The 27,559-nt window shown below is 42.7% G+C and overlaps 1 long non-coding RNA gene across 4 annotated transcripts in view; it reads left to right on the forward strand.

The window, feature by feature from the left end:
• The window catches only part of LOC128906762 (uncharacterized), a 90,293-nt gene extending 73,896 nt beyond the window's left edge, over positions 1-16,397 (forward strand). For 3 of the 4 annotated variants that reach the window (XR_008465315.1, XR_008465313.1, XR_008465312.1), the window contains 2 exons: positions 13,177-13,406; positions 14,964-16,397. This is a non-coding gene — a long non-coding RNA (uncharacterized LOC128906762). Of the gene's footprint in view, positions 1-598; positions 2,977-13,176; positions 13,407-14,963 lie in introns of those variants that run through there. The other variant, XR_008465314.1, reaches the window with a different exon arrangement.
• The last annotated feature ends 11,162 nt before the right edge of the window (positions 16,398-27,559 follow it).

Raw genomic sequence — 27,559 nt, forward strand, 5'->3', positions numbered from 1 at the left:
TGCAGTAGCAGAAGGGACGCTGGCATTCTGGGAGCAAGAAAGCTGCAAGGATTTCTGCAGAAGAGAATGAGTGGCTGATGGCTGCTCCCAAATCCCTCTGAGCTTTGTGCATGCAGCTGCTGCAGTTATGATGATGAGGCTGGTCCATTAAGAAAGGTTTTCAGAAATGTCAGTCAGCTTTGTTTAACAAACAGAGCTTACTGGCAAGTCCCATGGTGTAATGGAATGGGAGGAGGCTGAATATGACCTATGTGGAAGGTTTTTGGTCTGAAAACTGGGGTAAACAACAGCAAGACAGAGAGTATTTGTGGGACTGAGAACTCACTCAGCTCCAAACCATTCAACCAATTTATTTGGCACTACTGTCTCAACAGAAAATGGCCAGGCTAGCAGTGACAGCCCAGCTGGTGTTTGGAGTTCAGACGCCCCTAAGACTGATCCCAGAAGCAGCAGCCAAGAGATCTGACCCATATGAAAGTGCTAGCAAACGCTTGGGCTTGGCTGGCTTCACACAGAGCTTGTTTCAGCTAGAGACGGGCAGAGCTCGTGGTTTTACTCCGCAAATTTTATGTACTAATGTTGTCATTTTGTGTCCTAGGATTTTGGATGCAGGCCCTCAGCTGAATTTTTTTTTTTTCTGCAACTTTTCAAGCAATAGCTGTTTCACCTCTGTGACCCTTCTCGCACCAAAAAGGGAGTAAGGTCTGCCAGCTGCTACTTTAGCATCAGCAGCACAGAGACCTGTTCACGTCGCTTGTCACTCTGTGTTGCAAGCTCTCTGGTGGATGTTGCCTGTCTGGTTTTGTCCAGATGACTCGAGATGTGATAAAAGGTGTGTGTTCACCCCTGCCGAGGGGTAAATACAGAAGCCTGATGGAAAACAGAAAGAGAAAGTGAACCCCACTTTGTTCCCCTCTCTGCTTGCATGGCATAAGGAGAAAAAGGGGTAGATAAAAACATATATTACAGAGATGAGGAACAGCCTGTGTCATTATTGACCTTCTGCTCTGGTCCGGTGCAAGTTTCCTTCACGTTACTCACTGCTAGGATGGAGAAACAACATGCCACTTTTATTATGGCTAGGCAGAGGTCAGACCAAAACTTGTAACTTGGTTGTGAGGTCTGGGCTGAGACTACACAGGGGTCCCCATGCCTGCTCACACTAGTGCTTACATGCACTTTATACATCGCTCTATAGAAAGTGGTACAGATGGCGGGGAGAGAAGCCCCACTGCATGGTAAGACCTTCTCTGGGAAGCGGCAGGGCTGTACCCCAATATTTGCTATGAGCTAGGTGGAGCAGAGGGTGGAAGCTAAATTTCCCGCAACTTGAGTGCTTTGGCTGTTGGGCCGCTGATGTTGATAGAGAGGCAAATGCCCACTGCTGGTTTACTATGGGTGGTCCCCATGTGTGCCGCTGCGGCGGCCTGCAGCCTGGTGTGGAGCTAGCCTGCATAGCTTGCCCCAAGGGACCTAAATACTTGAAGCAGGTAGATGGTGGCAGGGCACATGTCACCATGGCCACCTTCTTCTTGGGAAGGTGAACCGACTCCTGCAGAGCTCCATGTTGCTGAAACCAGGCTGGTTCAGGTCTGAGGCTCTCTCTGTAGTCTCTGGGCTACCTGGCAGCCTGCATGTCAGTGCTCCTTTTTAGTTCTCTGTAATTACTTCAGAGAAATTAATTCTTGATTAGAAAACTGACTACTTGCCAAACTTGGCTTATACTCGCACACAGGTGCATGCCTTTGGGTCTGGATTTTCTTTTTATAAACACAGAAAAAACCACGCTTAACTATTTTTCCCTCTTATTCATGCTAACAATATGGTATTGTTATTTTCTCTTTTATTCTCTGGCCATCCGTTACCACTCAGTTGTTTGCAAGTCCCAACATACACAGTAAATAAAAATAGTGGGACTAGTTTAGGCATAGGCAAAGAGGCAACTGTCTGTGCTAATAGGCTGTAAGCAGTGGTAAAATGGTGATGGTGAAGGAAAGCCAGCATCCTGCCACTGACTTTGCCAGGGCTGGAGCCTTGGAGAACCAGGCTCGCTCTTGAGGGAGACATGAGGACTAACTCGTAAATCTCGTTATCTCTCCTCCTCCTTTCCATGTATGAGAGGATGGGGGGGAGCATCTGTCACCGGCCGTTGGCCAATCTGGCCAAAACCACGACAGAGGCAAAGGTTCCTGCTAGGAAAAGGAGTCTGTACCCTAGATGAGATTTCTCAGCTGATGAGAGAAAAGAGATTCTTGCCCTCTACCAGCCTTACCCCCAAAATGCACTGAGCACCCTCCTCCAACCTGGCCCTGCCCTGCTGCTCTGTTGTTTTGTCCCAATTAATTATGTCCTGCGAAGCCATGAGAAATAAAAAGATCATCTAACTATATTCCTTGTTATGTTTTTTGATCTTAAATAAAAATGCCTCGATATTAAGAGCTCAGTCCTGTTCATCCTGAGCCTGTGGTGAGAGGAGCCTGACATCGCTCTCAGGACGTGGTCTGCATCTCAGACGTCTGAGAGCATATCTATTAAGAACAGGAGAAAGAGACTACAACTCACCACCTCACTGTATTAACAAACTATTAAAGACTGTTTTTTCCTTGACTTTCATCGGTAGCATTAAGGTGATGCAAGTATGACCTAATGGAAAGAAGATCAAATCCCATGGATTCTCAAAGTCACTGTGGACCCTGGGCTTTGCTGGTGAAGAGTTACTCCTATCTATGGCTTCATAGTCATTTTTCTGGCTCCTGCAGTACAGGATGCATTTTAAATTTCTACCACAAATCCATAAAGAAAAATATTTATAGCGCCTGTGGTAGGTAATCATTTCAGATATTTATTAAAAAACAAAAACGCATGCAATTCTTCTTCTTCTAAAATAAATAAATTTCAATCCTCTACTTTTTAAAGAGTAAGCAGCATCACAGGGAATTTTGGTGTTTAATCTTCTATGGTCATAGTACTCTGAAGTCAGCTAACATTTAAAAAATTGTCACTGCACAACTAAGCATCAATGCACATTTTTAAGGCTGCTCAGGTTTTTGATGTGATAAATCAATTTGATTTTTGGAAGCTTTTTATAGTCATAAGACAGTTTCCACGGAGTTTGTAGAGTTTGTTCCACCTTGGTGTTTAGCTGGAACTTAATCTCAAAACATAAATTTATGAAGACTTTTCTGGGTCTGGATGTTTTCAGAGAGTTTTTGAAAAAGGATGGGGGGCATCCACATGCTTGTCTGAGAAAAACACAGCCAATTGGAATCTCAGAGGAAATTTGTACAGCTGTACACTCCGCATAGTTTAAGAAATATGAAACATTATATTTTCTGTGGGTTATTACTGACAGGGAAACATTTCCTGACTTTTACCCGTTGTGGCAGAAGCATCTGTGGAACGAAAGAACATGAAGACACTGTTGAATTAGCATTATGATTGCTATGTGTTTTTATAGGCTTGGTATGGCCTTATTCTTGAGGAAATGGAACTAAAAGACAATTTTAATTGCTTAATGCATAGCTCCATTTTGAAAGAATGTCAGTAACAAGTTCCAACTCAGATTAATTTTACCTGGTCCAAAACTTCAGTTATAAGACCTAAAACTATACAGAATGGATGGACTGGCCTATAGTAGAGAGGGGGGAATGGGAGATGCAGAGGTCTGTGTACACCCCAGTTAATGTGCAGAGGATGGGTACTTCCCTGGAGATGATATGAATAAGCAGTATTTTGCTGCGTGGAAGCTGAATTGCCATTTTTTAACCCTGCTGTTACAGAATCACAGAATGATAGGGGTTGGAAGCGACCTCTGGAGATCATCCAGTCCAACCCCCCTGCCAGAACAGGGTCACCTTAGAGCAGGTTGCACAGGAACACGTCCAGGCGGGTTTTGAATGTCTCCAGAGACGGAGACTCCACCACCTCTCTGGGCAGCCTGTTCCAGGGCTCTGCCACCCTCAAAGTAAAGAAGTTCCTCCTCATGTTTAGGTGGAACTTCCTATGCTCAAGTTTGTGCCCGTTACCTCTTGTCCTGTCCCCGGGCACCACTGAAAAGAGCCTGGCCCCATCCTCCTGACACCCACCCTTTAAGTATTTATAAGTGTTGATAAGGTCCCCCCTCAGTTGTCTGTTTTCCAGACTGAAGAGACCCAAATCCCTCAGCCTTTCTTCATAAGAGAGGTGTTCTAGTCCCCTAATCATCTTGGTGGCCCTTTGCTGCACCCTCTCCAGCAGTTCCTTGTCCTTCTGTTGTCCCTGAGAGGACCAAGTGTGGGTGCTGGACGGATCATGGGCCTGCTGCTGTTGCATTGCCATCCTCAGGCAGTGCCAGTTTGGTGCTTACATCCCCAAGACTTTGCTCTCCCTGTTGTCCCTGAGCTTAGCATCACTACTGGGTTATCACAGTGGAAAGTAATCCCTAAAATTTCTTGGGACTGCACTGTTCACTGCATTTGGACCTTTTCATATAACTGAGATGCTATTGCTAGTCTTTTATTTTGGCCTTGATGGAAAAATATTGCCACATTACCAATCAAACTCTGACTCTTGAGGGGAAAAAAAAGCAAAACTTTGTATTCTATAGGTAACCTTCTATAGGAAAGACAACATTTATAAATTCTCATTTAATTAGCAACTTCTTCCCTTTTTAAATATCTGCTAACCAAATAACAAAACAAAACAAAATAAAACAAAGAGCAGAAAGTAACTATAAGAATTCGTGACTTTGGTTATGACCATGGCAACTCCATCTGGGTAACTGAATTAATGGGAAAATATGCACTTATCAAATTCCCACACTTACCTGTCTTGCCGCTGAGCATTTTTGAGTTTATATGCTTAATCTTGGAAGACAGAAGTGCTGACTATGTAGTTATGTAGTATCATGAAGAGAAGTTGGTGCGGGAATGCCTCAAAGTACCAAAGTGGCTAGGGAAGGACACAGGTTGTGAGTGGAAGAGTCCAAACACCTGGTATGAAATATTTTGGGCAAGCGGAGGCTGTGTGAGATCCTTCCCAGCTGGAAATGTCCTCATCACCTTTGGCACAAACACTAGCTTCTGCGTAGGTATTTCACTCTTAACAAACAAGTAATATTCATGTAGATGAATAATAAGAACTGTCTTTCTAGTCCTTTAAAATTTCCTTTCTGCCTTGGGAACTTTCATCAAAGCAAGTGAATCTCTGAAGTTACTGCCGATGTTGTGGGGTTACTGGGTTGACTGGGAAAACAACAGCTACCAACATACTTTATTTTTCTTGGAGACCTTCTGAGGCTCAGCTGGGCAACAAGAGTGGCGTTTGGCACAAGCTATGTCTACTTGTGCTATTTTGTCTGATTGTATAGTTATTTTCGAAAGTATGTCCTGCAAAAGGAGAGGATATGCCAGGCTGGGCTGGAACATGCATAGGTCAGAGTAGCTCCCTCTCCATTTGCCTGTGTGGAGCCATGTTGTAGCTCTGACCTAGGTTTAATGAAAAGGGAGTTTAAATTCTACATAACTGAAATTATTTTTGTAATTAAATTAAAATTCTTCAGAATTTAATTTGCACAGAGGATAAATCGAATATGCTTAATCCCTCTGTGTTCTGTGATACGAGACTCGTGGCCAAATAACTGACGCTGAAGAATGAATCCCCTTTCTCTGCCTGTCACAAGGCAAGGATGTGCATGAAGCAGCAGAAGAGAAGGAAGGGAACGAGGTGTGGACAGTGGCCATAAGGTCTGTGAAAGCCAACCCACTCCCTCCTCAGACCCTTGGAAGTGTTGTTCAGATGAGCTCCAAGAGCATTGATACAGAGTTTGCATGATCCACAGGACACCCTTTCTTTTGAAAGCTGCTGCAAAACCAAACCCTGATACTTCAGCATATTTTGAATGTCAGATATGATTTATGAAATGAGTCTTCATGCCTTATTTCCTTTTATTACTGAATAAAAGTTTTTCAAATGCTTATTAAAATAACCTGAGAATCAAGGAGGAAAACAATGAATCACTCACAAAGAAGAAACAAATCTTTAAGAGAATCCTAAAAAAGAAGCATTTATCATTCATGCTGCTTCATTTATCTCCCCAGGCTGAGTTACAGTCCCGTCTGTGTGACTGATGCTGCCTCTGAACAACCTTCTTCCCCACCTCCTCCCTTGCCTTTCCCAGGTTAGTCACGCCGCCTACCCGGGGAGTCGAGGAGCTGGAGCTCCTTCGAGGTGATGCAATAGGGTTTCTCTCTCTCCCCCCATTACCTTTCATATTGCAGCCAGTTCAAAGAGTGAACGCGAATCAATGCACTCGGCTGCTGAAATCAAGCAAACCTTATGGACTATTCCGTGTTGTCTTTCACGATTAAGTCATTTTCTGACTGTAGATTCTTAGGCTGCTGTTACAACAAGAAAAAGAGTGATTTATCCAAGTGAGGAGCTGAAAGACAAAAGCCAGAGATGTTCAGTTTGATCCCGGTCTTCACCCAGAAACACTTGAATGTAAAGGCTGTAAGCTAAAAGTTATTAAGCCCGTCTTAGGCTGTGTGGTTTGCATGCTACGGCCAGGTTACTTATTCCTGTCACCCATGTACTCAGGTGAAAGATCGTCATCTGCTTGATTTGTTTAATCTCTTGTCTAGTTTAAGAATTATTTTGTTCCTATGAATCTTCTGTCTCTCATTACAAAAGCACTACAAAAAAAAATAAAATTACTTGCTGTGCTCACCTGTATGTTAGCTCAGAGATTGATTTTTCCAGCTCACAGCTTCAGTACCGAACTGAAAAGTTTGGAAGTGTTTCTGCAATGCGCTAATGGATAAGCTTCTGCTCTGCATCCCACTCGGCGCCGGACTGGACTAGCCTGGCTGGTAATTAATCTAGAGCTATGTTTGAAAAAGTCAAGAAGAGAAACGGGGCTCTAAAAAGTTAGCCGCTGCCTTCAAAAATGTTAGCTTCAGTTTCTGTAAGTAATAGTGGGTCCAGCACTGGACTCCCTCCATTCGATAAGGCACTTGAGAAAGAGCTATCAAAAGGTAAGCAGAGCTCCTCCTCTGCACTGAAACTGCAAGACCTTTGCAAGGCTCTGTGTTTATTCTCGGTCTTCATTAATAATGGAAACCCGCAGAAAAGAAAAAGGGCACCTATAACGTGTCTCAGGTGTGATACAAGCTGGCCGTTTATTTCCTGCAGGTGGGCACAGGGATGCGTACGGTCAGGAAGGCACTGGGGCCCTGGGTTTGCTGTGAATGCACTTTGGAGAGGAGAAGCTTCCTAAGAGTTCTGCCGAGTTTGGAAAATGTAATCAGCAACTAAATTGCATTAAATCTGAAAAGAAAAATTAAACCTCAGGTTCGGGAAGTATTTGTTAGGGGAAGAGCAATTTGGCACTTAGCTGAGTCTCTGTCTAAGAGTCAGAGCTTAGTTGTCTAGAGATGGCCTGGTGGAGTTTTTGGGATTGATCACCTACCAGGCTGCACTGGTTATTCTTTCTTCAGCAAGAGCTTTGATATCAAACATTGGCACGTACCTTCTGTGTGGTACACAAACACAGAGGCAAACATCTTTTGTTTGCAAAATATAATGAAGATATCCCCCAGTTTTTGACGAAGGTTGCTCTGAACTTCTTGTTCCACCTGTCGAGCCCCTTGAATACCTCTTGTACCTTGGCCTGGCTTCCGCTGTCACTATGTAATTTCCCATCGAAAAGTGTTTCTTTTTAGAGCTGTCAGAGAGAACAACAAAGCCACCATCCACATCTTTGCCCTAGGCCATAGGTGAAATACTGAAAAGAAGCCAAAATTTACCATGAGAATTCTTGAAAACTGAAGAAATATTCCTTTGAATAAGCCCTACAACTGACTCCATTCCTGAAATCAAAACTAACTTCTTATTAGCTTTACTCCTTATTTAAACCTCAGTCTTGAAGTTTAGAAGAAATTTACCATATGCCGAACTTACCACTGAAACTAGTAGTGACTTTGGCATGTAAAACTACAACACCGTAGCAGCTAGCAAAACTCCGGTGCAGCAGCATATATTCTTCCTACCGTGATTTTAGATATTATTGACAGTGCTACCATGAATTAAAATCTCCTGGGGTTGGATCTAAGCTCTGCTGCAGACCTATTCTATGGCCCACTTCACAGTGACTTTAGACATCTCACGTGCAGAGACAGTGGGACAGAAACTCTTATGCAGGATGCGCAGATTATCTGGAGCTACGTTCTATTGCCACTATGTTCATAATAAAACTGCTGGTGGTTTACCGGTACAGGAGTGAGACCCTAGGAATTCCTGGGTTTAATGTTATATACAAATAAGAAATATTTTTATGATATCATCATAAATTCAGTTGAAAAGCCAGACTAAACGGCATGCTACCACAATTATTAATAAAAAAACCCCAAGCGGTAAGTAAATAGCCAAATAGTAAATCATATTTAAAAGTATATTGACTGTATTGATTGGACAGAAATGGGCAGAATGGGAGAAACTCCACGTCTTCAAATAGAAGAAAACCAAATTATGACAGTTTTAACTGCATACTCTGCAAAGGTCCAGCTGTACTATCATCTAATTAGTTTTGTGCTATTTTTTAAAATACTGAAATATATATAAAGGCTTGGGTGAGATGATCTGAGTTTAGATTATGTCCATGTAGATTTTATACCTATACTGCAGCCATTATAACACACAACACAACACAACACAACAATATTGTGCCCAAACTATCACAGATGAGATCCTCTTCCTTATATTATAACACCGTTTTCCCCCTAAAATGAAATGACAGAAAAAACCCAGTTTATTTCTTCGAATCAATGAAGCTGTCTCATCTACTTGCCCAGCACCACCATGTGCATTTGTGTCTATGCGCATTTGTATGAGATATTACTGGAAAGGCCCTGTCAGAAGGCAATATTTGCAGGAGCAAAGAAGGGAGGTTTTAGGGATATGAAATCACAGCAGATGTTCCAGTTATCCCATTAAGACAAGATGTGACCTTTAAATGGAGGAGTGATACTTCGGACGCTGACATTTGATTTCCTAATGTGCTCCCAGTGTCTTGTAATTTGCTAGAAAACAATGAGTGGCATTCATCTGAGGCTAAAAGTTTCTTTTGGAAGTGCCGTGAAAACAGCAATTGCATTTTATGACTTGCCAGGCAGTCTTTCAATGTGCTAGTGAAATTATCAGAAAAGGAATGGGAACGCTTTATAAATATTGCATGAGAGGAGCCGTATAAACAAACAAACAAAAATCTATGGTTCCAGACATATTACTCCTTTTATTAAAGCAGTATTTATTCATACATTAAAAAAATCACATTGAAATATTAAAGAGTTTGGTCTAGGCTGGGAAAATGGAAACAAAAGCTGTTTCATTCTCTATTATTTTTGGTGTCCTTTCCCTCACCACTGTACGGTTCATACACTGCTGTGATCATAACTCTCCCTCTGGACGTGACTCTTCGTGTTGTGGGAAATCTTTATAAACAGTCTGCCTGGCCTCAGCTCAGGAAAGGAGCTGTTACTTGCAGGGCACGATGGTTCCTACAAATGATGGATGCTCAAAGCTCAAAAGAAAGGTGGGAAAAGCCCCAGGGACGAGAGCTTGTTTGCTCTTGGAGGTGAGCAGAGGTGATGTTTTTGCCTTGTGGAGCCATTTCCCGCTCAGCGGACTTTGGTCTTGCACTTCCAGTGCCTCCTCTGTTGCACTTTCTGGGAAGAAAATGGTATTTCCCTGCAAGGATGCTGCTGGGGTTGGATATGTGTATTGCCAATGTGTGACTTGATTTTTTCCCTTGATTTCAGTGAGGCTCTGTTGGCAGATGACCACCATGTTTACCTGCTGCCTCACCAGGGAGCAGCCTGTCCCCAGCAAGTCCCACTATGCCAGCACCCTACGAGGATGGTAGCCCTTTCCCCAGACGCACAGCCTCCAGGGTCACACCTTCACAAGCTTATCCTTTGCCACTCCAAGACACCGGTCCCGCTATGCAATACTCACCATTCCACCATCAGTAGCTTCTTTTTAGAAATTCAAAACAGAGGATTAAAAGTTTTTCCCCATTTTCTGTTGTTGGTTTTTTGACAGAGCAAGGACTAGAAGAGCCAGGTCGTCTCATCTGTGAGAAATAGAACAGGCTGTGTTTTAACCCCATGTTCCTGCAATCGTCACTGGGGACTGCAAGGTGACGCTCCTCTGCTTGGAGTTTGTGTCCTCAGCTTCTCTCTCTAAATCAGCCATTTACACAAGCTCTCCCCCAGCGAAGGTGGAGCTGGTGTTTTGCCCGGCACTTTCTTTACCTGGTAGCTGAGTTATTAGGAACTGACAAATGCTCAGTGATGGACGGAGGGGAGTTGGTAGAAGCTATCATCTCATTTGGGGTTCAGTGCTGCTTGTGCCCCACCCCTGCCAGACCAGCTGCGGAGCCCACGTGTTCTGGGGTGTCCCCTGGCCCTGGGCAGGAGCTGGGGGAATAAAACTAACAGCATACAGACACTGAGGGCAGGTAGATGGAAAGAGAGCAGAGTGGAGGTGCTCTGTGCACGCTCCGTCCCGGGAGTGCTGTGGGGGGACCCAGCGAGAAATGCAGGTTACTGGGACCATGGGTAAATCCACGCTGGGATTGGAAAGGAGCTGGTGACCATTGGTGTCTCTGAGAGCTGAAGGGGCCACAGGAAAAAAGAAAGGGTTTCACTGAATTCTATATAGAGTTTCAGTTTTTGTATCTTTTCTCTTTTTTTGGGCTTGTTTCAGGAACATTTGGGGGAGTCAGAAAACTGGCAGATTTCAGAGGAGAAATGTCAATGTTCATCACTAGTATTTTACATCTTTGTCTTGCAGGGTGCTAAACAGGTGGTGAAACTGTCAGCTGCAGAATGGTGGGTTTGTTGTTTGCTGGCTTGGACAGGTTTTTTCGGCTTTATCCACTGAGACCTTGAATGTGTAGCAGGTCTACTGATCCTGAGTGAACCAGCATGTCACATCTTCTCAGGCCATTAGTACCTCTGGGCTTTTGACAGCCAGGATTGTTCTGTAATTATTTTCCATCTCTACATGGTTGTTAAATGCTGTTATTCAATACAAAATGTTTCTCAAAATGTTTCTGGACTGTTTCATTAGTAATAATAGATTATTTTCCCAAACAAGCAAAGCAGAAGTGAGCTTCACTGTCTCTCAAATTATTACAAAGGTAATTATATTAGTTCCACTAGTGCCAAATAGCATTTAGAGTTATTTTTTGTGTCCAATCCAGTTATTCATTTTCTTTAATAATTTACAATTTGGCTGTCACCATGGCACCGCTTTGTTTCATACCTAACAATACTGGTTGAAACTTTGTTTCATACCTAACAATAATGGTACTGTAGACAGGAAGCTGGCCAGGGAATGAACAATAGCACCTGAAATCTGAAGTCGTGACTAAGAAGATAATTTTGAATGAAAAAAACCCAAGTTCTGCCAGACCAGACTGCCAGGAGGGTGAGACGGAATGCTGGAAGCAGGGCTTCCCTTCACTGCATCCTTTTGCTGGCTCCAAAACCAACATATTTAGGGAATGCAAAAATGACTAGATCATCTAAGCATTAAACAGACTGAGCAGAAAAAAGTACATGATGTCCTTTTTAATACTTTTTTAGTCTTTAAAAATAAATTTTATACAGAAGATCGACAACTCATAGTGAATCTCCTCTATTCTGTTTGTACTTTGAGACTAGAGAAGAAGCTGAAGTTACCTTCAAACCCCTACCCTCTAATTTTTTTTAAAAACTGAAAAGCAAATTGCTCAATTATCTTCTCAGGAGACACTGTTTAATGATCTGTTATTAACTACTTGCCCTTCTTTTCATTATTATTATCTCCCGTCTTAACTCTTTGGCACCAGTACATTTTTTGCTTTGGTTTTAATAATTAAAAGAAGAACGATTACAGACTCAATCTGTTACAATATCCTGCTCCTAGAAGTGAAGCACTGTGCATTATTTGCTCTGCAATGAAAAAATAAGGAAAATGAAGAGAAAAAAGAAAGAGAGAATGGAGAAGTTTTAACTTCCAATCTAAACAAACTTACACGACACCGAGGCCATTTCTTGGTTATGATTTTACTGATGGAAAAGGAAAAAAGCTTTCTTTAAATTGTTAAGTAAAAACAATTGCACACCTGAGACAATGGCAGTACAGAATTAGTAGGCTGCCCATGGGAAAGGTGTGAGGCAGGATGCTGATTTTTTTTTCCAGTAGAGGGCACTGAAGAAATATAACCAGACCACTGTTGATTAGCCTGGCACTGACTTGAAAGCACGAAGTGCTGGTTATTTCACAGCAATTCCTGTTCTCTGAGTCTTTATAATCTGAATGTGTATCAGAGAAGTCTGTACGGGCTGTTAATAAACATCCAAACATTTTTAGCTAGATGCGATGTCACATTCATCTTTTGCAAGGTTTTAAGTAGATTCTGTAGGCTTGCAACTGTTGAGTTCCCTTTGTGTTATCTGAGTGATAAGCTGTGTCTTCCTTTAGTTTCTTCAGTCCCAGCTTTAATGAATACTTTTATCATGGAGAGACACCGCCCAGAAAAGCACTAATTTAGGTGTGCCTGCTTCACAGGGGACTTTAGCTTGTCTCTGATTGTTAAATGAACCAGTTCATATTGCTTTTCTGTAAATATAATGGCAGCAAAATTTTGCTTGAAATTATTAGGGGAAAATTCTGGGTTACCTAAAATAACCTGAATATTAATTTTACTTTGGAACTGATTAAACAAATATGCATTATAGAAAGTTCAGCAGCTTTCTTTAAAACAAAAGAACAGTCAGAGAGAAAGGGAGATGGAAAAGTGCTGTGAAAATTATCCAGCCTATCACTTATAACAAGCCCTAATTTTATCTGTTAGTGTGTAACTGTATTAGCTGCTGCCTTTTGGCAGCTGTATCAAGGATAGTTTTTGACATCAAATTGCAAATTCTGGTCACATTTGACTGCAATTTCAGTTTAATCCCCCATCATTAATTATCTGGTGTCATTTGTGTATTAATTTGTTATTAGACAAAACCAGAAAGAAAGCTTTTTTTTTTTTTTCATTTTAAAGGCTTTTTTTCTGGATTGTCGGTGATATGTTCCTTACATGGTTAACTTTGAATGCAACTTCTGGTGAACTCCTTCCTTATTTGTGAGAAACGTGTTTTGCAGGTTGGTTTTAGGCTGGACCACCTTTCCCCACCCCCTGCCCCATGGAGGATTGAGTCTACCCTTGTACCTGGAGTCTAATGTGAGATCCTGGCTTAGCCCGCATGGCTACAGGGCAAAGAATAACAGTTACTGAGATACACGCGTGAACTCATTTTACGAACTGAAGATTGATCTGGTGAAGCACAAACAAGTCTGTCTTGCTGAGCTAACACAGAAAGTGATCATTCAAGGTAAGCACAACTTCTCTATTCATATTAATTTCCTTTTCCAGGGGATAGGTAACAAACATAATTAATTAGGCATTTTTCCCCTTGCTTTGCAAAAGCCGCCAATGCTGCGGGCATAAACAAACAGCTTCTCTTTTGAAAGGGCTTACTAGTTTGGAAACATTATTTATAGTTAGTGTGAAGAACGTCACTGGGACCAGCAATGTGGATAACTTTTAATTGAGACCAGTGTTTATGTTTTACTGATTAAATCATAACTTAAGCAAAGAGGGGTTTGGGTTTCAAATGAAAATGGATGCAAAGGACTGTACCATAGTGCACCTTCTTCCCATCCTCCTTCTGCCCACGGAAATACCCTCAGTTCCCCATGTTCCCCCTCAGGGTACTCTTTGCCCCTCAGTGTTTTTCCACCTCCGTACTTCTTGTTCCCTCCATGTGGCCTGTTGCCACCACTATACTTTCAACGCTGACATCTCCTAAGCAGCCTTCACCATCACGCCTCTAGATCTGTCAATGAAAGTCCTCCTCACAGTTGATCCGATCCCTCTTGTAATGTCTTCCAGCAAAATTGCTATCGTTTCCCCTGCCATTTCTCATTCATACCACAATACCCTAGCCTACCCTGTGGGTCTTCCCCAGTTCCCACCTCTAGCCCCTGGCTCTTCCACTTACTCGCTGTGGTGTGATAAATATCCCTGTTCCTCATTGACCGCTGTTGGCTGCTGGTTGAGAAGAGTGGGTAATTAGTGACTGAACGGGAGCACCTGGCTAAACCGGTTTCAGAACACAAAAGGTGAGATGCAGGGAGCTGTCATTCAACTCAGCTCCATCTCACCCCGGCAGACGCTTATTGATCCCTATCTATCCAGAGGTAACTTGGGGGGAGCTGTGGAAATGGCTCAGCTCGGGGCGGTCTCAACACTGCCTCACAATAAGAACTGAAACCAGAACTGAAACCCAAATGGTGCCTTTAACAAACAAAATGCCCTGAGTCAAGTCCCACCACTATTCAGTGAGTGTGAGACCAGACATCACAAAATAAACATTGCTATCTGAGGGGCCACCAAACCACCCGAGATAACCATCCCCGATAGTGTAATCCATTCAAGCACAGTCCCGAAAAAGGATACTTAAGTCCAAAGTTTTGGGGAGAAAATTGGGGGAATCTTCCAAAGATACAGCTGGCCTGTAGGAGATCCTGCCCCGCCTTGTCCAGGACGCTGTGCAAGGTAACTTCCCGGGACTGAGTGGCCTTACCTGAGAGAGAGAGGGTAAGTGATTTAATAATGTACGTATGATGTCTAGCATGCTCCAAGATCATGATTTGTGCACTCATTTAAGGTGTTCATATCTAGCGCGCTGGTGGTTTGTGTTGTTACTTTTCGGGATCACTTGTTAGGTGGTAATAGCGTATTCTGTGAATTGTTTTGTTCTTTTCCCCTTAAATTGCAATAGTGCATCCATAAGAACTTGCAATAGTGGCGTATCAGACCTGTGAGTGAAGTCCAAATAAATTGTTAATTTGAACCTCTCAGTGAAGTCTTCTTCTCTCCGTCACAGTGACTCTCCAGAGAACATACATATGTTCTTTGACCTGCCAGCCAGCTGGCTATCAATACAGAAGCGATACACATTTTGATCAGCCTGCTGGCCAGAAAACCCTGTGTTCTGGCTGGGAATTACCGGCGCTCTGCGTGATGCCCTGTCCGAGCAGACATACAAGCTTGTCCTCAGGACTTGCTTGGCAGCAACAAGGGACAAATTCAGGTTGAAGGCGTTCACCACAAAAATATCGTTTCAATGCTCACCAAAAGTGTGGGAAGATTACACTAATACTCTGGTGATTGTATTCAACTAATACTAATTGTATTCACTTGCAAATACAAGTCAAATGCCTTCACAGTCACTATTTTTATTATTGGGTGGAAAACTTTTGTCTGATTGATAGAGAAATGGAGTGACAACAAGTATTAAGGTGTCATATTAACAACCATTTACAATCTTTCCTCCATCGGCAGGCCAACTAGTGTCATTCCCCCATCTGCAGTAACTTGTAGCCGTGGCTTACAATGTTAAGTTTTGCTGTGCAGGAAAGCTTGATTTAAGGTGAGCTGATGTGCTGGTGTTCCTGCTCGCTGCTCTTCCTCCTGTGGGCTGCCCTGGTGTGATCCCCTTTGCCTTTGCTCTCTTCTGGCCTGCGAGCTTTGCTGCCTTCCTCTGTCCCCCAGTTGCTCCCAGTAGCCATCTTCATACCGCCCCATGCTCTGCTTTGCCTGACGCCCTCCCCCATAACTTTAATATCCATCCTTTACATCCTGAACAAGAAACGCTTGCAGCTAACATTCCCACCATCCTCCTGTTTCTCAGGTTACAACCTGTGTGTCCCAGTTTTGGGAGCTGTTGCTTTAGATTGGCAGGGCTACAAAAATTAGGGCTGTTCAGACACCATTAATAGGCCTAGGAGGTCAATGTGTTCTTATACCTGACATTTTCTCCACTCCACAAAGTGACTATCTTTTGGGAGGAAAACTAGCTCCTCAATAAAAAAGCGAAGGGGAGAGAAATAAAGATGTGCCTGGTCTGAGCTCACTGTGCTCAAAAAACCTGCTGGTACTGAAGCTTGCAAAGCAGAGTGGGGCGTGGAAGGCGGCTTATTTAGGGCTAAAACCTGATCCCTCTGTAGTTTCTGGGAAGGGAGTTTGGACAGCTTGGTATTTTTGGCAATTGAGACCCAACAAGGTGATATCGTAATCATGGAATCATAGAACTGTAAAATCATAAAATAGTTTGGGTTGGAAGGGACCTTTAAAGGTCATCTGGTTTTCCTTAGTGATCTGCCTTTGCACCAGGATGTTTTGTCACATCTGGCTAGCATGCTCTGGCTGGTGCTGTTCATTTATGACCTTACTGTTTCACATTTACAGTACTGCAGTAAAGCAAGTCCTAAACAGTAAAAAAATAATGAGCATTCCCTAAAAACACTTTAAGGGAGGAAACAGGCCCTTTTTTCCCTTCTGGGTTTTTTTTGTTTTTTTTTTTTTTGAGCCTGCACCACCACAGAAAAAAATTATTCAAGCTGAGAAGCAACTAAATTTGCAAAAGGATGAGTATTTTGAATTATCTCTGTTAAGCAGTCCCCTTTCAATGAAACACCAACCTGCATTATTGTTCTCTCTCCAGTCCTAAAAGCTCTCCCTGGCATTTAAATGACAAATCAATCACTTCAGCTCCAGGCTAAGAAATCCTTCCTGCAATATTACAGGGCAGGTAGGTTTTCAGCTCGACATTCTTTTCAGCATGATGATTGCAACTTGCAATTATAAATTTAATCTTGCCTTATGAAACTGCAAGATCCTACTCTGATGTGGAGATCTACATGCTACAAATCTGCGCTTTCTTACGAAGTACCTGAATTCCTAAGCAATGCAGCACTTTATTGATATGCAAAACCATTCTGGTGAAACATGATTAATTTCATAGCTGGAATAGAATGATTTATCTGCAAAAAAAAAATAAGATATGCAATGCAAGTCCTCCCTTCATGTTCATGGAATATCATTTGGAGCATATTCTAATTTCTTTGTCTTGATTTGTTAGTCCAAACAGTTCAACCATAGATTTAGTTCTGTTGATCTGCTTGGGATCTATGCCTAGGTCTGGGAGGCCTGGGAGCGCTGCTGCTGCTGGGGATACGCTAATGACTTACGACTGGTCAGTGAACTGAACGGAGCTTTCTCTGCTTCGCATGAGATCCATACAAGCACTTCCAGCGGGAGGACTCGCAATTGCCGATCTATACCCTTGTTTGCTTGACTGGTGGTGAAACATATTGCTTCGGATTGCACTGCTAGGAATATTTGTGTTCTTTAAGTTCTGTTATACTGGTATTCCCAGTGTCTCCTGCAGGTAGCCAGTGTCCAAGGCTTGTGGGCAGCTCCTCCTGGAAGGAGAAAAGGCTTTGCCCTCTTCCTTGTGAAAGCGTATTCACAAAGTCTCAACTGCACAGGGAAGAAATAAAAAAGAAATAATGTATTTATTCCCAATTTCAAGCTTCCTCAGAAGCAACGCTATATCAAAATGCTTCTTTTGTTTCGGGGCACACTTCCTTTTTTTTTACTTGGGTGGTTTCTTTTGGAAGCTTTTCTGTTGCTCTATCTGTTCACAGATGTACGCACCGCTCTCTAACGGGGCCCAGCTCATGCAGCTCAGCTTCTGAGCAGCTGTGTGCAGGCTTGGTTTGGATTCCCGTCTCCTGCTTCAAGTGAAATCGCAACTTCTACCAAATCCTGCCTGAAGGAGAGGTGCCCAGCGCTTCTCTCGCACTCCCCATGGAAATAAAGGGAATGTTTTTTACAAACTAAAAGGAAATAGTTCAGACCACGACCAAGACAAATTAATTCACTCTTTGCCAGCTAATTCATTCAGTATGAATAATGATGCTATTAGATGGTGATATTAATTGCTACTGTTAGAAAAGATAATTTACGTGTTATTTGTGTGATGCTGAATGAAAGGATAAAAATGAAAAGCAAATAAAAACAATAAAAAGAAAATACTCAGCAAATGTAATGACACTGAATAGGAGAATAAAATTGAAAAGCAAATAAAAACAATGAAAGACAAATATTCAGGAAATGTAAATCCATGTTGATTAAAGACAACAGCAGAAAGCTTAGGAAACTCAGAAAGCCCTGCTAGAGCATTTCATCTAAATATGTTCAATTTAGGAGAAAATTGATAATTTTAGAGCAGGGAATTAAAGATATAATTTAAAAAAAGGTTAAGGTTTCAAGTTAAACTGATTGTTTTTTGTCTGCTTTCATCAGCTCCTGTAGGACTCAAAAGATACACTGCATTATTAAATTAAACATTTCTACAAGTTTACTTTTGTACAGCTTTATGGTCCTGCTTTTGATGATGAAATCTTACAGATGTTTTTCGAATAATGCACAAAGTAGCTGCTATGTCCTCTGAGTAACATTATTTTACAGACTAAAGCTGAAGGGAGCTCCGCAGGCTGACTGAGGAGCGGTACAGCTGAATTTTCTTTTCTGCAGACAGACCAGCATTTGTTTGTGCAAACGTCACATCAGCTACTCTGGCATCGTGGCAGAGTTTTTTGTCTTAGGTTTGAGAAATGCTATTCCAGAAGAAGCATAATCCCACCTATCCCAGGTGTGTGTGTGCGTGTATCTCCCATCAAGAGATCCTTCTACAGTCAATGGCCAATAAGAATAATTTGCCCTACATAATAGAGGTTTAAAGCGTAAACAAAGAAATTGCTGATTTTAGAAGACAAGCAACTAAACTTCCATTTCAACACTCCACTCGGTTTCATGTCTGACACGGTTTTTCAAGGCAGTTTACAAGGTTGACTTGAGCAGGTCTTCAAGCAAATCAGGGAGGAGAGGGTGGAACTGGGGTTTGGTTTGTAGTCCAAAGGTCCTAATCTGATATACTTTCCACAAAAATTTTGCAAGCCACTTGGCTTTCTTTGTGTCTCAATTACCATTTGAATAACTCCCTGTCTCATCTAGCGTGATGATAAAGGTTAAATAGATAGAAAGGCACTGTAAGAGTCTGTTCCATGATAAATATAGATATAAATGAAATTACAGAATAATTCCCAGCTAACAGCTGGTCTACTATGAAAATCAAGCCTTTTCCTGAGAATGGACAGAAAACTTCTGTGAAGGTAGAACTCTTCCAGCTTTTTTTTTTGTGTGAGAAAAAGGCATTGGCCCCCTGTCCATTTACTGATGAAGACAGGGACAATTTTTTATGGGATTTGTCTTTTTTTTTGTCTTCAATTACTGTTACTGGAGGTCTTGGGCTGGGAATCTAAAACTTAAATCTGAATTCTCACAACAATTGCTTTCTCTCAGGCTTTTGCCTATATTGCTTGTTTTGTTGGTTTTTGTCCGTGAAGTTTTCTAGCAATGAACATCAGTTCTTCAGCTCTAAGAGCGAGCTGTCCATATAGAACGGGAGATCAGTAATACCAAGCTGTAATCTATACTAATTAATACACAGGTAATGTGTACAGTAGGTAATGCATTCATGAAGCAGCTCAGGCTTAATTCAAGGAGCAGCTGGGCTAAGTGATATGTCCACACATATGGTCCCAGCAGCAGGAAATGAGGTGGAGTCCCCAGCAAGTACACATGTGCATCCATCTGAGAAGAAAAAGGTCAGGAAGGCCTTAAGGGGAGAGTTCCTTTTTTTAAGCTGGAAGCCTTTACCCTGAGCATTTAAATTTCAGAGGCTGATAATGCTAGGATGAAACGGGCATATGGTACAGTTTCCCCTAGAGAGCTCTTCCTTTCTCCTTATGCAAGCCGAGTATTGCCCTACTTAGAAAAAAAAGTCCGATGTGTCGTAAAATGCAGATTACAATTGATGCTTCCTGCAACTTCACCAGTGGATTGATGCTGGTTAAAGACCACCTGAAAATTATTTTGGCAAACGCCCCAAATAACTTTGAGTCAGCTGAGCCCACAACTTGCTGTGGCCATATGAGGGACAAGGAGTCAAGAGACAATGACGGGACATCGGGTCTCGCAGGAGGCACAATTATTTTTGAAGTTAAGCGTGCTGCACATGTGACAGAAAACTGGTGTGAATGAGATAAGCAGCATTGTGTGAGGGCCATTTCAGGACTAGCTGCATCTACAGTAGAGGTGGTTGGGAAAGGAAGATAGCAGCATGGCCATTCCCCGTTTCTGCCCCAAGGTGTTTGTCAGGCTCTGTCAGCAAGTTACACTTCATATCTCCTTGAAATCTGCCACTACTTTTCACTGCCCTTAACTTTTAAAACCAAGGTCCTTATAGTTGATATGAATCTAACTACAGGGTGTTGAAAGTAAACCATAACAAGCTCTAGAAATAACCTCAGGTAACTCTTCTAGACCTAAAACTTTTTGCTTTTTAGTCTGCTATCTCAAGAGATTTTGACTTCATCATTCTCACCATGAAATAAAATTTCTGCTTGTGGGACCAGCTTGGATGAGAAGTAAAGCAAAGTCTGAAGTTTTTTGATGTTATAGAAATTTACAACAAGCCCCAAAAGCATGGATCAGGGCTAGAAGGAGACGAGGAATTTAGTTGATAATAATATTGGTTATTACAAGGCTCTGCAGTTCAGTCCGGCAGGGATGGAAAGCTATCAGCAGATGTCTCTGGAAAGGCCAATGTGTCTGTTGCACTTTTTTTCTACAGGCTTTCCTAAAAAGGCCAGCTGAGATCAGGCAGCCAATAAAATTATCACTAAAAGCACAGAGTAAAGTTTCAGGTTAGGAAAAGTCCAGAAGCGTATGGATAAATTTGAAGTTTGCTGTTCATCTGGGCCTGATCATCTGCACACAGGAGCCTTCTGAGGCTGGATGAGATGCATCTGACCAACGCCAAATGTCAGTTACAATCAAACTGGCATTGCTTATGCCCATATGTGCACACGCACTTACACATGTGTTTGGGGCTGATGAAGGACCAGAATAAGCAATACAGACGAAGGAAAAGTGGTGAAAACGAGGAAATGATGACAGATTGAAAATGGGGTGGTGGTGTTAGTAGTTAAAAACCAATAAGGAAGAAAAAAAATTATCCTGTTTCTTTCAAATTAAAACATCCAATATCAATATTGACTTGATTGCTTTTTACGGAAATAGCTCATTTGCAGCAACTCTATTTTTGATCTCTATTTCTATCTTTTGAGGGCAGTAATTGGATGCAACTACCTTTATCAAAGGGTCACTAGACAAAGACAGACCACAAAAGAAACCGTTAAACCCTCCCCCCCCCAAACTAATGAGGCTGTTAAATCAAGAGGTTTCCAGTGAAAAGCCAACATTTGCCAACATCTTCTGTTTCACATATTTCAGATGACGCAGGATAAGAACTGTCAGTAAGTACTGACTTATAAAAATAATGACCACTGTAAAATGATTTTCTGTTTCACTTGACTCTATAAGGCCAGTAATGTGTTGCTAATGAAGCACCTAGGGTGCATAGCATCACCTTTTCTGGGACTCTGAGAAACAACCAGCCATATGTACAGCAAATGTCTTTGGCAACACTGAGTGGCCTTAACTGGAATTTCTGTGCTGTTGTAATTTTATGACTCAATCCTAATGTTATTTAAACATCATTTTTCTGTGTTTAATTTATTTATTGTCTCTAGTGGTAGACACAGAGACTAGTGAGCTAGATTATATTAACATTTCAGAGTAATAATAGAAGAAAGCAATTATCTTTGGGCATAAAAATCATTTTAATTAGACAGTCAGTAAAGTGGGAATGGACAGACAATGATGAATCATTATACTGTGGTTTAATCAGACAGAGAGCTGGTCTGCAAGAGGAGCTCAAGAAAGTGTTTTGGCTGGTTGAGTGAAATGCGGACAATAAGGAGAAATAGTCAACTTCCTTGAGCCTCTTTGCATCACCAATAAAAAAAAATATATTAGCACATTGTTTCTTTGAAGTCACGGGAAGACTTGGAGCTTGCTAAAAGTTGACAGAAATATTTTCTTTACTCCATCTTAAAATCCTGTCAAACCAACAGTGACTTAACACCTGTGGGCCATTTCTCTGAGCCTTCACTGGCATTTTCTTCTTCCTCAAGCCACCATATATCAGTCTTTTCCTGTCACATGAGAAAAGTGTTATCTGAGACTGCTTCCAGGTAAACCTGTGTATCATGCTAGATTTTGGCAGTGGCCTTCTTGGTACTTGCTGTTTTCCAGACCTGAAGATGAAAAAAGAGATTTATGTCTGAGACTCAGTTATCTCATGTGAGCGAGCAGAGCTTTTTACCACTGCGAACTGCATCTGTGGCCCTGCTTTATTCCTGCGCCAATTTTCAGGTCAAATATAACAAAGTGATCCCCTAATGTAACGAAAGATGAAACCAGATGGTATTGCAAACTCAGTGTAATTTAGGTGCTGCGTTACACAGTATCTATCATATGATAAACAAGATCCATTTGCATATTGAGACTCTTGATAGCTCTGCACAGAGCCAAAATGGACTGGATAATTCATCATGATTTTCTATCAGCATACAGAGACATGTGGGCTAATGCAGCTCTGGTGTGTACGTGCTTCTCAGTCCAACAAAGGCAAAACCACAGCTCAACAGCAGCTCTTGGATGCCAGCACTCTGAGGTTGTGTGCCAGGGTGCAGTGGGACGGGGGGATCCCCAGGGGCCCAGAACATTAGTGGGGTCCCCAAGGCGGGCAGCGCAGGGCAGGGCAATTCCTGATTTTTCGGTGTGATGACACCTACTGGGATGCTTTCCCTTCCCTGCACGACGTGCCTGGGCACTTCGCCATAACACAAGATAAAGCTAGGTACCTAAAAATGGAATTCAGAAAAGTGAGTGTGCCGAGTTGAGAGTCTCCTTGGTTAGTCAATAAGAAGCCCTGAGCAGAGTGGTTGGGGAATATCTGCATCTCGCTGTGGTTTGCAACCTGAAACTCCTGCCAAATCCGGTCATCTGAATGTCACCTTTCTGAAAATTGCTGGTTCTTTCTCCAATTTCCTTTCCAGAGAACATCTAGCGCTGAAAGCCGAGCTTAGGATCTTCTAGATGACACCTGTGGCCACCAGAGTAGTACATATTTTTGGACTGGTGTTTTCCATTTTGCCAGGGGATGCTGTTTAATTTTCCATTAAATTTTCAGTGGGCTAAAATGATCACCAGGGCAGCGGTAGTGGAGACGTCAGCCCTATCAGAGGGCAATGATTGCTTCCTTATGGTGTGACATGCAGGGTGGAAATGTTAGGAGTCAATGGGGGATAAAAATGACCACTAGGAGATATCCACTGATTTCTGTGCTTGATGTCACCAGCAGTCATTTGGATGGATTAGAGCAATCCCCTGAGAAAAAAGTAACTAAATCCCAGGTGAAAAACATGTATTTTTGTCTTTCCATACCTCATGTTTGAAGACCCATATTAAGTACCTGTGTACCCTCTCTGGAGCTTATCTTCAGCTACTGAGGTCCTGTAGAGATCAAGACTCTCCTACCAGCAACATAGTGGCAGCTTTCCCCTCTCCTTATGTTTTGCAAATTGAATCCCTGGGAGAAATTCTCAGAGGCAGAGACGGGCAGGGTGGCAGCTGACATTGCAGGCATTGGAAGGCATATGGTGCATTCCACCAAGGGTGGCTCTGAGAGACAGAAATTGTCTCCCAAAGCAGAGTAGGCATGAAGCATGGAAAAAATAGTGTAATTATGCAGCTGAGAAAGAGAGTGATTGGTGCATTAGTCATTAATTCCTAGAGGAGGTACTGGAGTTTGAAGGGAAACTGAACTCCCTTTCCAGTGGCGTAAAGTAGTATAGGTATAATCAACACTATTAGGGACACCGAAATAGCTTAAGTGATGGCTAACTTTGAGACAAAGCAGCCAGAGATACTCTGCTTCATTCAATGTTGAAACTATTCTGAACAAAGACAGCTCTTCTCACGTGACTCCAAGGAGGGCAGTTGGTAGCCCCCAAAGTCTAGCTCACCTGGGAATGGCAAGATCACACACAAATTAATTTTAGCTATGTTTCTCAATGAGCTTGTGAGAAATCAACTAGAAAGCTTAAAACCCATGACTGTTGTCTGCTGCGGCAGACATGGGGTTTGGGCTAACCCCACTACCATCCCAGCCTGGCCCTGGTGACCTCATGGAGGTTCTGGGGATGGGCCTTGCCAATGAAACCCTGACAGTCCTGCTGTTGCCACCATTCCCTGCGGGGCAGCTGGCCTCATTGCCTATCTAGTGATTAATGGGGTCTGATGGCTGTTGAAGAGTCTAGTGGGAGGTGTCCCTGCCCATGGCAGTGGGGTTGAAGCTAGATGATCTTTAAGGTCCCTTCCAACCCAGACCATTCTGTGAAGAGCTCCTCAGTGACATAACAGTAGCTGTGGCAAGGTGTCTGGAGGTGGTGGGAGGCTCAGTTAATGTGTGTGAAACAGAGACCAACCATTCTGAGGTCAGAACTGCTAGGGAGAGCTGATGACAAATAAGTCATTGGAGTCTGTTTTCCATTTTTTAATTACCTGATTTCTTTTAATTTATTCCTTAGGCACTGAATAATTTCTACAAGTTCTTAGTCTATAGCTTGCCTGAGCATTTGCTGTTTCAGCAAACATTCCTACATAAACTTGCTGGCTAGCCGGACACAGAAAATGAAGGCAAAATGAGTGTGAAAATACCAGCAAAGGAGAAAAAATATTTTCTCGGGTGGCATTTGTGTTTGTTTCACCCTCCCAAGCCAATCTGTGAGGAACCAAGAGAGGGTCTGGGAGGGTGGGAGGGCAGCACTGGGCTTCTGCAGGGCGGCTGGGTAGACTTTGCTGCCGCAGCCCAGTCCAGGCTACGATCTCCTGGAACAGCAAAGAAGCTGCCTTGTGCATGGACCTGCCTTGTGCATTGACAGGCTGAGAGAGTTGGGGTTGTTCAGCCTGGAGAATAGAAGGCTCCGGGGAGACCTTATAGCAGCCTTTCAGTACCTAAAGGGGGCCTACAGGAGAGATGGGGAGGGACTCTTTATCAGGGAGTGTAATGATAGGACACGGGGCAACAGCCTCAAATTGAAAGAGGGGAGATTTAGGTTGGATATCAGGAAGAAATTCTTTACTGTGAGGGTGGTGAGGCACTGGAACCAGTTGCCCAGAGAAGCCGTGGATGCCCCATCCCTGGAAGTGTTCAAGGCCAGGCTGGATGGGGCTTTGAGCAGCCTGGTCTAGTGGGAGGTGTCCCTGCCCATGGCAGGGGGGTTGGAACTAGGTGATCTTTAAGGTCCCTTCCAACCCGAACCATTCTGTGTGATTCTCTGTCTGCGTGACCCAGACAACTGACTGCAGAATATTGGCAAGTACTGGCCCTTCAGTTACTTCTGGTGCTATGTTATTCTGGGTTCATCTCCAATACGGTCATGTTTGAGTGACCTGTTAGTACTGTCACACAGGCAGCACCTGTAATTCCTCACTCACGTTCAGTGGCGTGACCATCTCTCATCCCAAGCAGCTCGCGCTGGCCATGCCCACCTCCCCCTCCTCTGCAGGACTTGGCATGGAGGCTGCACAAGTTTGGCTATATCGCCAATCATTTTTTTTTCCCCCACATCTTTCTGCCTTCGCTCACCCTGTTATCGAGCTTCACTGACCAGGCACTAAGCAAACACTGAGTATTCAGCACCAGCCTTTGGTTTCTGCACTTACAGCACATAACTGCCTGTGGGATCAAGCCCTAATTGAAAAAGTAATCAGGCATGACTTCTTGGTGATTGCTTTTAATGACCTCATCCTTAGCCCCTCCAGAAGACAAAGGCAGCTGAGGGCATTAAGCATGACGGATGGTGCTCGGTGTCTCACAGATTTGGATCTTACGTGACTAGGCTTTCTGAGAGTTGATGTTTCAACCAAGTGACAAAACCAGCTTGGAAGTTAAACAGTGATTAACTCCCTGCTCCCATACCTGAGGAGGCTAAAGAGCTCAGTCAAGAAGTATTTTAAGATGAGTGTAACTTTAGTTTCTGTACCCAGTGGGAGATGAGAAGCAGAGAATACATTTTGGAGAGGATACAGCTAGCAGGATAGCTGGGAGAAAAAAGCCCCTTTTAGTCACCCATTCAAGTTATAAATGATTGTGGGTAATATAAAGGGAATTGACTGAAACATGCTCTCTTCTCCCTTACTCCTCCGGGGCTGCTCTCTACCATATTGTCCTTCCTCCCTCTCATTTGCCTCTGTCTCTTATTCCGGTCTTTATTATTCCTTACCTTATTCCCTTCTGCCCCTGATTTTGTGTGCATATTTAAGCTATGAGTTGTATGTATAAATACTAATTTACAGTACTGAGATGATGTAAAAGTTGTGTGCAAGGCAAAGCAATAAAGCAGGTGGACAATGTTGAGCACTGAATGTACAGGAGCAGACTGGTGTACGCAGATTGGAGGTCAATTTTACTTCTCACAGCTGACTATAAACTATTGAATGCAGCTACAGGGTTTTAAAAACATAAGTGAAGAGTAACAAACCTTAATGAGATCTCTGCCTGACAGGGGATTTTTAATAGAAATGTAAAATTTTGCCATGTAGCTTAGGCAACCTTACTGCAGTTAACAAAACGGAAGCGTTTGAAGTACTAAGGACTGTGGCACAGTGACTTTGATGGCAGCAGTTAGCCAGCACTGTACCTGCTGTTTGTGCTTCTCAGACCATTTAGGTGTAGATAGTTTTGGACAGAACGGAATGACGTTATTTATTGTGTCACATCTACTTGTTTCTAAGAACAATTTATCTGGACACGTGCAATGATGTACGCATGCTCTGAAGCCAAAATAATATTAACTGGTGCTCTTCTCAGTCACTCTCAGGTAATGAATCTCATAAAGCTGCTTTCTTACAGCCCCAAACTACTGCTTAGCAAGGAGAATGGCCTTCCCAGCAACATACCTGTATGAATCGTAGCAGAGATGGAAACAGATTTCTATTACAGTCACAGAAAAAATGTTAAAAGTGAAATTCTGTTATAGGCAGATGATGATGTTCTTTTTGCCAAAAGAACCCATGCTTCATTTTCTGCTTCATTTAGTGTATGTTATAAAACTGTTGCACACAACTTTACAAGCTAATTTTACAAACCAACAAAAAACTGTGACTGTATTTTATGCCAGGCTTTGAGGATTCATTTTCCTGAAGTGTGCAGATACCTCTGTCTCCAAAACCATAACTTTTCCATAATGTCTAGCGGTGAAAGCATGCATTTGAGGAGTGGGAGCCAGGGATTTTCTTCTTTAGACAAGGCTTTTTGACCACTTCCCACATCCTCTGTGGGACTCTTTTGAAGAGCATCTTGACTCTCTCACTCCCCAGTTGAGAGCTGTGCAAGGTAGCAAAAAGGAGGGAGCGGATGAGAGATAAGCAAAAGAATGGGAAAAAAGGAGACTTGCATTCTCCTGAAGCAAATGAACTAAATGGGCTCTTTTGCTCCTTTCTCTATTTTTCCTGACCAGTGAAAACTCTTATCGGTTCTACCCATTGTCCCCCCCTTCCCTGCTGTTTTAAGAAGAAAGTGGCTCTGATTGGCAATTCTTTTCCCATCACTTGCCGTGGGTTAAATCTGACAGTCTTTAAGCAATCAGAATACGCCTG

Source organism: Rissa tridactyla, chromosome 3 (genome assembly GCF_028500815.1).
Source record: "Rissa tridactyla isolate bRisTri1 chromosome 3, bRisTri1.patW.cur.20221130, whole genome shotgun sequence".
Taxonomy (NCBI): Eukaryota; Metazoa; Chordata; class Aves; order Charadriiformes; family Laridae; genus Rissa; species Rissa tridactyla.